The sequence below is a fragment of the Bison bison genome, unplaced genomic scaffold (genome assembly GCF_000754665.1).
Source record: "Bison bison bison isolate TAMUID 2011002044 unplaced genomic scaffold, Bison_UMD1.0 scf7180017864374, whole genome shotgun sequence".
In the NCBI taxonomy this organism is placed as follows: Eukaryota; Metazoa; Chordata; class Mammalia; order Artiodactyla; family Bovidae; genus Bison; species Bison bison.
Genome location: NW_011494946.1, coordinates 3636282 through 3646542, shown reverse-complemented (window position 1 = coordinate 3646542; position 10261 = coordinate 3636282).

Sequence of the window (10261 nt, the reverse complement as noted above, 5' to 3'; positions counted from 1 at the left end):
GTATTATTTTGAGATTGCACATTTGGGAGGTATCATACAGTATTCGTGTTTCTCTGTCTGGCTTCCTTCACTTAGTGTGACAGTCTCTGGATCCACCCATGTTGCTGCGAATGGCAGTGTCTCACTTTTTGTGTGGCCACTCCTGTGTGTGTGTGTGTGTGTGTGTGTGTGTGTGTGTGTGTGTGTGTGAGATCTTCCTTATCCCCTTATCCAGTCATCTGTGATGGACATTTAGATTGCTTCCATGTCCTAGACACTGTAAGTAGTGCTGCTATAAACATGTGTGTTTTTGAATTCGGGCTTTCTCTGGCTATATGCCCAGGAGTGGGATTGCAGGGTCATATGGTGGCTCTATTTTTATTTTTTAGGGAACCTCCATACTGTTCTCTATACTCAGTGCACCAATTTACGTTCCTACCAACAGTGTGGGAAGGTCCCCTTTCCTCCACACCCTCTACAGCATTTACTGTTTGTAGACTTTTGATGCTGCCATTCTGACTGGTGTGAGGGGTGCCTCACTGGAGTTTGTTCTGCATTTCTCTAGTAATTAGCAATGTGGAGCATCTTTTAACATGCCTGTTTTGGCCACTTATTTTTATTATTCTTATTTTCTAAACAGGGAGTTAAGACAAAATTTTCCTAGTATTACTTTTCCAGCAGCTTGATGGTTTTATGGTTCGTTTTTAAGCAGTACTGTTTTGATTTTTTTCCTCTAACCTGGAGGTTGTTTGCAAGCATGTTTTAGAATTTCTACATGTATAGGATTCTTTTGGTTGTACAAATTCTGTAAGATCATTTGGCCTGGATGTTTTCTGTGTTGAGAATGGTTTTGAGTGCTCCTTTGTGGTCTAATTCAGAATCATTTCTGTGAAGATAATAAAGACCAACACTTGTAAATGTTTATTCAGATGCTCTTGTCCCTAGTTTTCTGTCCTTGATTGATGGTTTCTGAGAAAACTATGGTAAAAGTCTTTCCATGATTACTACTTTGTGAATCAAATATACTGGTATTCAAAGTTATGAACAATTTTGCAAAAATAAAAATGGACACATTTATAAACTTAATCTCAGCCCAGCCGTGGTGCCTGCCTTATGCTAAGGAAGTGAGTCATCACCTACATAGATGGGGCTGGGTCTCCACACGAAGACAACCTAAGGAGTTAATGGCACAGAAACATTGTTCATCATCTTAAGACAAAGAATCTGTTCCAGCTCTCTTAGGAATCTCTCTAACCTCACAGAATACTCAGAGGTGTAGTCTAGTAAATTTTTCTACATAATTTATAGTAATGAAAAATCAGAAATAAAAATCCAATGGTAACTGTTAAATAATTTAAGACCTATTATGTGAGCTTTTAAAATCATATTCTTTAAAAGACTATTAAGTAGATAATCAACAAGGACCCTATGTATACCAAGGGAAGTCTATCAACAGTCTGTAATAACCTATTTGGGAAAAATATCCAAAGGTGAATAGATACATATATATGTGTGACTGAAAAAGATTCTGTGTACCTACAACCCATACAGAACTGTAATCAATGTTACTCCAATAAAAAGTAGAAATTAGTTTAATTTAAAAAAGGAGGGGACATTTGCATACCTATGGCTGATTCATGTTGATGTATGGCAGAGACCAACATAATACTGTAAATTATCCTCCAATTAAAGATAAATTAACCCCAAAAAAGAGGTAGTGCAAACATTTTTTAAGATTATGGGGTTATTATTCCTGTTAATTTAATAAATCAACATATATATATTATGATCACCTTTTAAGAAAAACAGTACAGGTGCATTAAATACATGCCTAGAATAAAAGCTTTGTCTCTTAAATGATGATATCATTTCATTTTATTCTTTATGTTTGTTTTTTCAAAAATTTTCCAATGATGATTTATGTAATAATAAGATATGTACCTTTGGAAGCATCTTTTGTCACATAATTACTTTTGTCTAGAACGTATGTAACCCAGGATCCGGTGAGTGCTAAAATTTAATAGTGAAATGCCTAGTTATAAAGCCAGAAGTGCTTTAAATGATTATGGCAGATTTAATCTAAAATATACTCCATGAAGTTTAAAATAGTATCAAGTGGGCAGAGTAGAAAGACTGATGCATTTTGTGTTGGTGAATGCAGGCGGGGAATAGGTGTCCCGATCTGCTGTTGGGTGCGGTGGTAGGCAACTTGTGATGGCCAGTTCAACATCTGTTAACATCCTGAGTATTTATAGTCCTTGACTCAAAAAGTTCTCTGCTATGAATTAGTTCTGCAGCAGCTTTTATAAAAGTACTAAAAGATTGCACTGTTTATAATAGTGAAAAAATCTGAAGAAAAACATCCTAACATCCATCAGTATGTACCTGCATGCTCAGTCACTTCATGTCCACCTCTTTGTGACCCTATGGGCTGCTGCTCGCCAGGCTCCTCTGTCCATGGGATTCTCCAGGCAAGAACACTGGAGTGGGTTGCCACGCCCTCCTCCAGGGGATCTTTCCGACCCAGGGATTGAACCCGAGTCTTTTACGTCTCCGGCACTGGCAGGTGGATTCTTTACCACTAGTGCTACCTGGGAAGCCCAACTGGCCAAATAGATTGTCTTTTATCCAAGCAAGGGCGTACTATACAAGCCTCAAAAAAAGAGAGGGGAGCTTTATGGATAATGACATAAAAAATGTCAAAGATGCATTTTTAAGTGAATGAAAGAAGTTGCAAAACACTGTGTATGGTATAACCGCATTTTTGTAAAGAATGGGATGTATATGTACACGTTTACACACATACATATTTGTAAGCATCAAAATATTTTCCAATAAATACGTATGAAATAGTTAACTTACCTGTGAGCCAAGGGTAGAACCTGAGTGACTTCGTGTATTACTATAATTTTGGATTATTATAATCTTACAATAAACACGAGTTACTTTAGCAGATTTTTAACTTAATGAATTTTGATTTATTTTTATTTTGGTTGCTGCTTGCTGGCTTTCTCTGACTGCAGTGAGCACGGGGAGGTGCCCTCCAGGTGCAGTGGGAGGGCTTCTCACTGCGGCATCTCCTCTTGGCGTGGAGTGCAGGCTGCAGGCACGTGGACCTCAGTGGTCGTGGCGCCTGGGCTCCGTTGCTCGGCAGCACGTGGGGTCTTCCCAGGCCAGGGATTGAATGCACCTCCTTGGCGGGTACATTCTTATCTCCTGTACCACCAGGGGAGTCCTCAGCAAATTTTGATAAAAAGAAATTTTAAAAGGTAAAAAAAAAAAGAAATGCTGTCACTGTAATCAGATACTTCTTCTGAATTTCCTTTCTGTGTTTGGTGATGTACCCAGCAGTGTGATAAGCATATAAAATAGGACGACTGCCCTGGAAGAGCTTGACCTCAAATTCTCTTTTGCACATGTATACAGCATTCATGTAATTATTTTTAATGGGTAGTAATATGATACTTCATTTGCTACAAGTCACATAATTACAATTCAGTAATTTAATATTTTGATTTTAAAAATTGAGATGTAATTGGTATATGACATGTTAGTTTCAGATGTACAATGTAATGACTCAGTATTCATATACATTGCAGAGTAATCATCATAGTAAGTTATCTACAACTATTTGCCACCATGTATAACAATTTGAAAGTGAAGTCGCTCAGTCGTGTCCGACTCTTTGCGACCCCATGGACTGTAGCCTACCAGGCTCCTCTGTCCATGGGATTTTCCAGGCAATAGTCCTGGAGTGGATTGCCATTTCCTTCTCCAATAACAATTTGAATTACTGGAGTGGGTTGCCATTTCCTTTCTTAGGGGCTCTTCCCAACCCAGGGATTGAAGCTGGGTCTCCTGCATTTGGGTGGATTCTTTACCATCTGAGCCACCAGGGAAGATGGCCACCATTAACAGTTTGATAATTTCTTATTCAATGAGCTAGTGCTAATTTCATGGATGTTTATCTTCTGTGAGTCAGATAATTTCAAGGTGGATATTTAACTTGTCTGAGAAAGGAATTTATTAGTGCAGACTTTTGAAAACTCCGTAGGAGTTCCTATACAACATAATAAACTTAGAATGTCTGCATCATTGTATTTTTCATAGGAGACTCAGAAGTATTTTTGTTATTTATGATGGGTCGCGAGTATCAGGTAAAGTTAAAAAGATTAGTGCAAATATTTAAATTTTGAGTTGGTTTTTCATGTTCATTTAATGTACCTGGTGAACTTTAAAATATCCATTAATTGTACAGTATTAAACTATAATTTTCATTTAGTGGACTTATATTTCTTGAGAAGTTCCGTTAGTTATCCCTTCCTTAAATGCCTAGCTACCATAAAATTTTAACTAGAAGCCAAGCTTTGAAAAGGAGCAATAAACCATTAATTGTAGGTTATTATGAAGCTGGATTTTAAAGCAGTGTTTATAGAAATGTCACATCAATACTGCTTCCATACTCTATTTCTCCTTTTATTTCTCATATCTGTGCTTTGTGCACAGGCAATGTGGGTGCGATGTTGAAAATAAAACTGTAATAAAACAAATTGTAAACAGAAGCAAAAGGAACAAAAAGTAATTTCGCCCGCAATGTACTGCCTGAAATTTAGTTGGGAAATTAAGTCATTATTTTCTTTAGCATCATTGGCAGATACTTGAAATCAGTGACATTTGGAATGATTGAGCTAAATTCCTGATCTGAGGATTATAAAGACGAAAAAAATAGTTCATGGCCTGAAGCAGTGATGCCAAACTCTTTTGGTATGAAAAGCAGTCACTGTGGGTAATTTTGCAAGATTTCCACTTTTAAAGTCATGCATTCCTTTTTGTCTTACTCTGTGGCACACCTGTTATCTCTAAGTAAGGTGGAAGTTTGGGGTGAGTATTTAGTACTGTCCAGGACGCATGCCTGTGTCAGGAGCGATGGTGAAAGCATGGTTTGGGAGCTCCCCAGGTGGTGTGTGGTTCCCTGTAGCCTTGGGTAGACCTTTCCCCGCAACTCCGCGCTCCTTCTGTTGGATTAGATCATCCCTTGCGTTCAGTTTTCCACTCCCAGAGCCTGACCTCGACGTGAAGCCTCGTAGGCACCTCGCCATCCCTGGCTCTGTACGTGAATGTCGCCTGTCCTCCCGTCTAGCTGCAGAGAGGAGCTGCCCCCGCACTCCAGCAATCCCCCTGCGCCCGGGGGCATTGCCCTCACCGCGGAGCTGTGGCTGCCGGCTCACCCACACCGGCTCCAGGCTCCTCTTCACCCCTCTGCCCCCGGCCCCACACCTCTCTGCGTCCATCATAATATCTGTGCCTTCTGAGCTGTCTTCTCCAGCTGTCTCCCTGCCTCCCCGAGCTGAGTTCCTTCCACCGCCCGCCAGGCCACTTTTTTCTTCTGTCGTGGAAAGCCCCAGGCTCATTACTTCTCGCTTCGGCCTCCCAGCGGCGCTATGCTGCGGACATGCCCCTCACGAGAACGTTCTTCCTCCTGTTGTCCGCGCGTTGACCACGGTAGTTCTTCTCCTGCGTGATGGCTGGTTCCTCCACCGGCGCTGCGGGTTGCTGCCCCTTCTCTGTCTGGCGGTGCGCGCTCAGCGCTCATCACTGCTCTGCCCCCGGTGCACGGCCTCCCCTGGGATGCTATCCCCCCGCCCAGAGCTCTCAGGGCAGAGGCACCCCTCCCACCCTGACGCGCTCTTGGCCCCGTCCGGCCTGGGGGCTCGCCCTCACCCGGCTGCCAGCGCTGCACCCCCCTGCGCTCCGGACTTCTCACCGGGTGTTCCCCTCCAGCGCTCTGTCCAGATTGAGGACCCGTGATTCTTTGGCTAAAAAGAATCATCTTCTCCAAGAAGCTAGTTAACTCGTAAACATCTTTGTTTCAGTAGAGCACTCTGATCATTCTGCTCTCTGTGAAGGACACCACCTTAACTAGCGGGTTCGCGGAGCAGTGCAGACCTCTCTGACATCAGCCCCCAGGGTTACCCTCCTCGGCTGTGAGCTGTCCCCAGCCCAGAGCCAGCCGAGCTCCCATAGCTCCTCTCCAGGGTCACTGCCGTCTGATGGCGCTTCCTGGACGCCCCCAGAGTCAAGCCGCTCATCATCCAGCCGTCCCTTCTTCACTGTGATTCTGCTCTTAGCTCCTTTTCTGAAGCCTTTCCATTTTATACCGTTTCTTAAGCACATTTTAGTTGTATTTTCCCAACTGTGCTTTTAGCTTCTTGAGGGTAGGAACACGTTTCATGCCCTCCCCTCTGGTGACCACTGTTATACAAAGTCTCAGTAACTACTCACTTATTGACTGATTGTTGGGCATCATAGCGTAGAACTTCAGGCAATCCAGTCGTCTGTAGTCAATAAAATACCAGAAGTTTCTGCTAGTTAATGTGCCAGGGGCTTAACATTCTTGGGGTAAAGAACTGTTTTCTAGCTGGAATACTTGTCATCAGAGCGTCTGCCTCCTTGTTTCAGGGGAGAGCCTGCCTTTTGTCTTGGGGTCACCTTCTAACATTTACAGCAGAAACCCCTCTCCTGCTGTAGGCGCTGTAGTCACAGAAGGCGGATGCCGGAAGGGGCCTTAGCGGGAGTCTTGGCAGAAGTTTCTCTCTCACAAGTGAAGCCAGCAGAAGTTTGGGGACAGCTTCTACCACTCGCAGATGTCGGGGCTGGGACTGGAAGCTGGTGTTCTCAGATCAGATCCAGAGCCCTCTCCGCTGCACGTCTGCGCGTGTTCCGCTCCTTCCTGCGTTTGTGCAGCACACCGGCGTGTGTCGGTGCCCGCAGAGCGCATGGAAGGCGACAGAGAACGAGTAGAGACTGCCGGCCCACGTGGAGGTGCGCGGGACAGGCGGTGGAGGAAGCGCTTTTCGTCCGCGTTGTTTTCAGAAGGACGGGGTTTGAGGAGGCTTTAGGCCGAGGGGCGGCACCAGGAGGGGGACGTCTGCAGATGTGGGTGCAGGGCGCCCCTTTGAAGGTGTGTGAGGGCCACGGGGTCCGAGCGCAGGCGGGGGTGGTGGAGCCTCAGGGCAGACAGGGTGGCGTTTCCAACCAGACTGGCCTCGCAGGGGCACTGGAGCCTAGGTCTGTGTGCCCACCCGGCGCCTCTCCTCTCTGGTGTGGGTGGTGAGGCCTTTGGCTGAGAGGAGGGTGTGGAGAGTGGGTGAAGCTCCCTGGGGGCGCACGTGCTGACCGATGGGCAGGAGAGAGGGGGCAGGACGCGAGCCTGAGCTGCCCTCATGGATGCCCACGGAGGACCCCCTGCGGGTGGCCAGGGCTTTGCTGGGCGGGCGTCTGGCCTCCCGAGGCGGCTGTGTCCCGGTGCCCAGGGTCGGCTCCCGTGGGGAGGAGCCCGGGGCTACGAGCGTGGTGAGTGGCGCTGGTGCAGGGCTGGTCCGAGGTCTGCGGTCCCGGGCTGGCCCCGGGCTCCGGGCTCCAGGCCCCGGGCCTTGGGTAGACAGCAGCGGTGCTGACTGAGTAGGTCCTTCCCCTTTTGCAGCAGTTGATCCAGAAGGAATAGAAGAGTCGACCGAAGGAGAGGAAGAGACGGGGTGTGAGTGAAGCCGCCGTATTTGGAAAGGATTTGCTCTGAACTGTGTGGCCAGTTGACTCGTCTCCGGGTGGAGCCCGAGGCCAGTAGGGATGTGCTCTAGAGGGGGTCCGCTCAGGGCGTGCGTCTCCGTTAGAGAGGGCCCGGTCAGGGCGCGGGGGTCTCCTTTAGAAGGGGTCCGCTCAGGGCACCCGTCTTCGCTAGAGCGGCCCGGTCAGGGCGCGCCCCTGTGGTACGTGCCTGGGACCAGCATTGGGTCCTCTGGGTGCTCACTGCTGTCCGCAGCAGCATTGTCTAGGATCCAGCCCTCCCAGGACCTTCCGCGTTGGATCGTTCTTCACTATGAATCGTTCATACTTTATAATAATTTTAATAAGCTCATTGTAAATAATCAGTGCAGAGAGTTAACGGGGTGATCTACTCGCTGATCTGTTCATAACCCTCGCCCTGCCCTCTGGCATTGCCTGCTACTGATCCCAGTCGACATTGTGAAGTTTCATGCAGTGAAATGCACATGTGAAGAGAGCAAAAGCAATTAAAACTGCTTGGAAAAAAATAAAACCAGGAGCAGTTAACACCTAAAGGATTTACTGGGACCTTTCTAAGCCGAAGAAACTGTGAAGAAGAGCTTCAAAAAGCAGTGCCTCAGAGCAAATATTAAAATCTCCTTCTTGATTCCTAAAGATAATTGGATCTAGTGGTAAAAAGTAAAGAATGTATGTGTGTGTGATCACACGGGTACATGTTTGTATGTACACACATCTAAGTATTTGAGGCAATATATCTTACCAGACTTTGAAAAAAGAAACAGGCCATCCTAGTCATGACGATGAAAAAATGGCCTGAGAGAAGGGGAAGCTGTGTATTATTAGTTCATGAATAGATAATAAAATGGCAGGTTCAAATCCTATGCCAGCAACCTGTATATAACTGAGTAAGTACAGTGTGTCTGACTCTATGTTAAATTAATTTTTTTAATTAATCATTTATTTGCCTTCTTGACTGAATTCTTTGCAAGTAGAGAGCAGTCTGATTTAACTGTGTCTCCAGCCTGTTCTCATAAAAGTGATCAAGTGAACCTGGATTCTAGGCTCCAAGGCCTGCATCACATATAGGGCAGGGGACCTGTTACTCCACTTTATATTCTAATGCCTAGCACTGTGCTCAAACGTTGTAGTTAGTCAACGAAAGTGTTTTGACATAAAGAACAAAAAAGCTTTAATATTTAAATTTACCCAGATGTAGTGAATGAATATTTTTAACTGTATCAAGTATTGGCAATTTCTGTATCTGTTACGTATTTTTAAATCATGTTTAAGATAATGAAAGGGGGGGAAGTGAGTCTAGAGAGTGTCGTTTCTGAAAACACTGAGGACCCTCCAGTGCGATCAGAAGGAGTCCCGAGGGAGTGAGGAGGGGCACGACCCAGCTGCTCCCGCTGCCATCCGGTCCGTGTTCCGTGGGGCCTGGGGCCGGTGAGGTTCATAGGCCCATCACCCTGTGCGCTCTTCTTTAGGGCCGAATCTCTGCCCCCGAGCTGGACACTTGGGCAGTCTCTAGCACTTACCTAGTGTCTCTAGGAGCTTAGAGTCCCGTGGGAGACAGGCACGCATCGTGGAATGAGACTACAAATATAAAATGATGATGACAGGTATCGAACAGGCGAGGTCCGTGGGACCGAGACAGTTCATCATAAGAGAGTTGGACTTAACTCCGGAGATCCAGGAAGTGACCATTGTTTTGAAATCTGAAGACAGACCAGGAGTTACACTAGGCAGAGCTGGAGGAGGAGGAGGAGGTTTGCAGGCCGAGGAGGAGCCCAGGCCAGGCCCGTGGACTACAGGTGGGAGGTGTCGGGGTGGGGGTGAGCCTGGGCCCTGCCGGCCCCCTGGGCCTCTTTAAGGCACGTCACCTCTGTCAGAGACGGAGGGAAACGGTGAGGAGTCGCGAGCAGGCGGTGTCCAGACTGTGTCCATGGCCGCGGGGGCCAGCCCTGCTGTCTGGAGACAGAGTTGGCCTGCAGGGGAGGGCAGGGGCGGCCTGGAGCTGGACTTGAAGGATGGGGAAGGATGGCTGGGTCCGAGACTCTCCTGGGCTTCCAGCCCAGGAGAGCTCGGTGTTCGCTGAGGAGCGTGCGTCGTTGTGGGACCAGCTGGCCCCATCCTGGGGCTGAAGGACCCTTAGACCACCGGGAAGAAGTGTCTGGAAGCAGCTGCACATGCAGGTCAGCTGTGTGGCCTCGGGCACCGCGGCTCTCGTCCCCAGATGGGGGTCCCCCGACCCCCAGTTCCCACGGGACTCTGCACCTCTTGCTGCTGCCGCTGCTGAGAGCTCCTGTTTGGGGTCGCAGTTCTCTTTCGGAGCCTTGCGTTGTTTCCTCAGCGAGATCTAAATCCAGAAGTCCTGGCCAAGTAGCACTAAGATGTAATCGCCTTGGAAGATGCAGTTACGTCTCACTTCGCCTAACACCTAAAAGAGGCTTATGGAGCAGTCTTGAGAGCTGTCCTGCCCGGACCCCCCCATGTGTGGGGAGGGGGAAAGGGCGGGGTCTGCAGTGGGGCGCCCTCCTGGCTCCTGGGGCAGCCGCTGCCATCCGGCCCGGGTCACAGACCTCTAATGGGGGAGGTCTGCTCACGCAGAGGAGGGGCGCTTGCCTCAGGAGATCGGGCTGGTCAGGGGTCTGCGTGTGGAGGAGAATCAACCTGGGCTCTTAAGAGTGCTGCCTCCTTCCACGTCTCCAGGGACAAA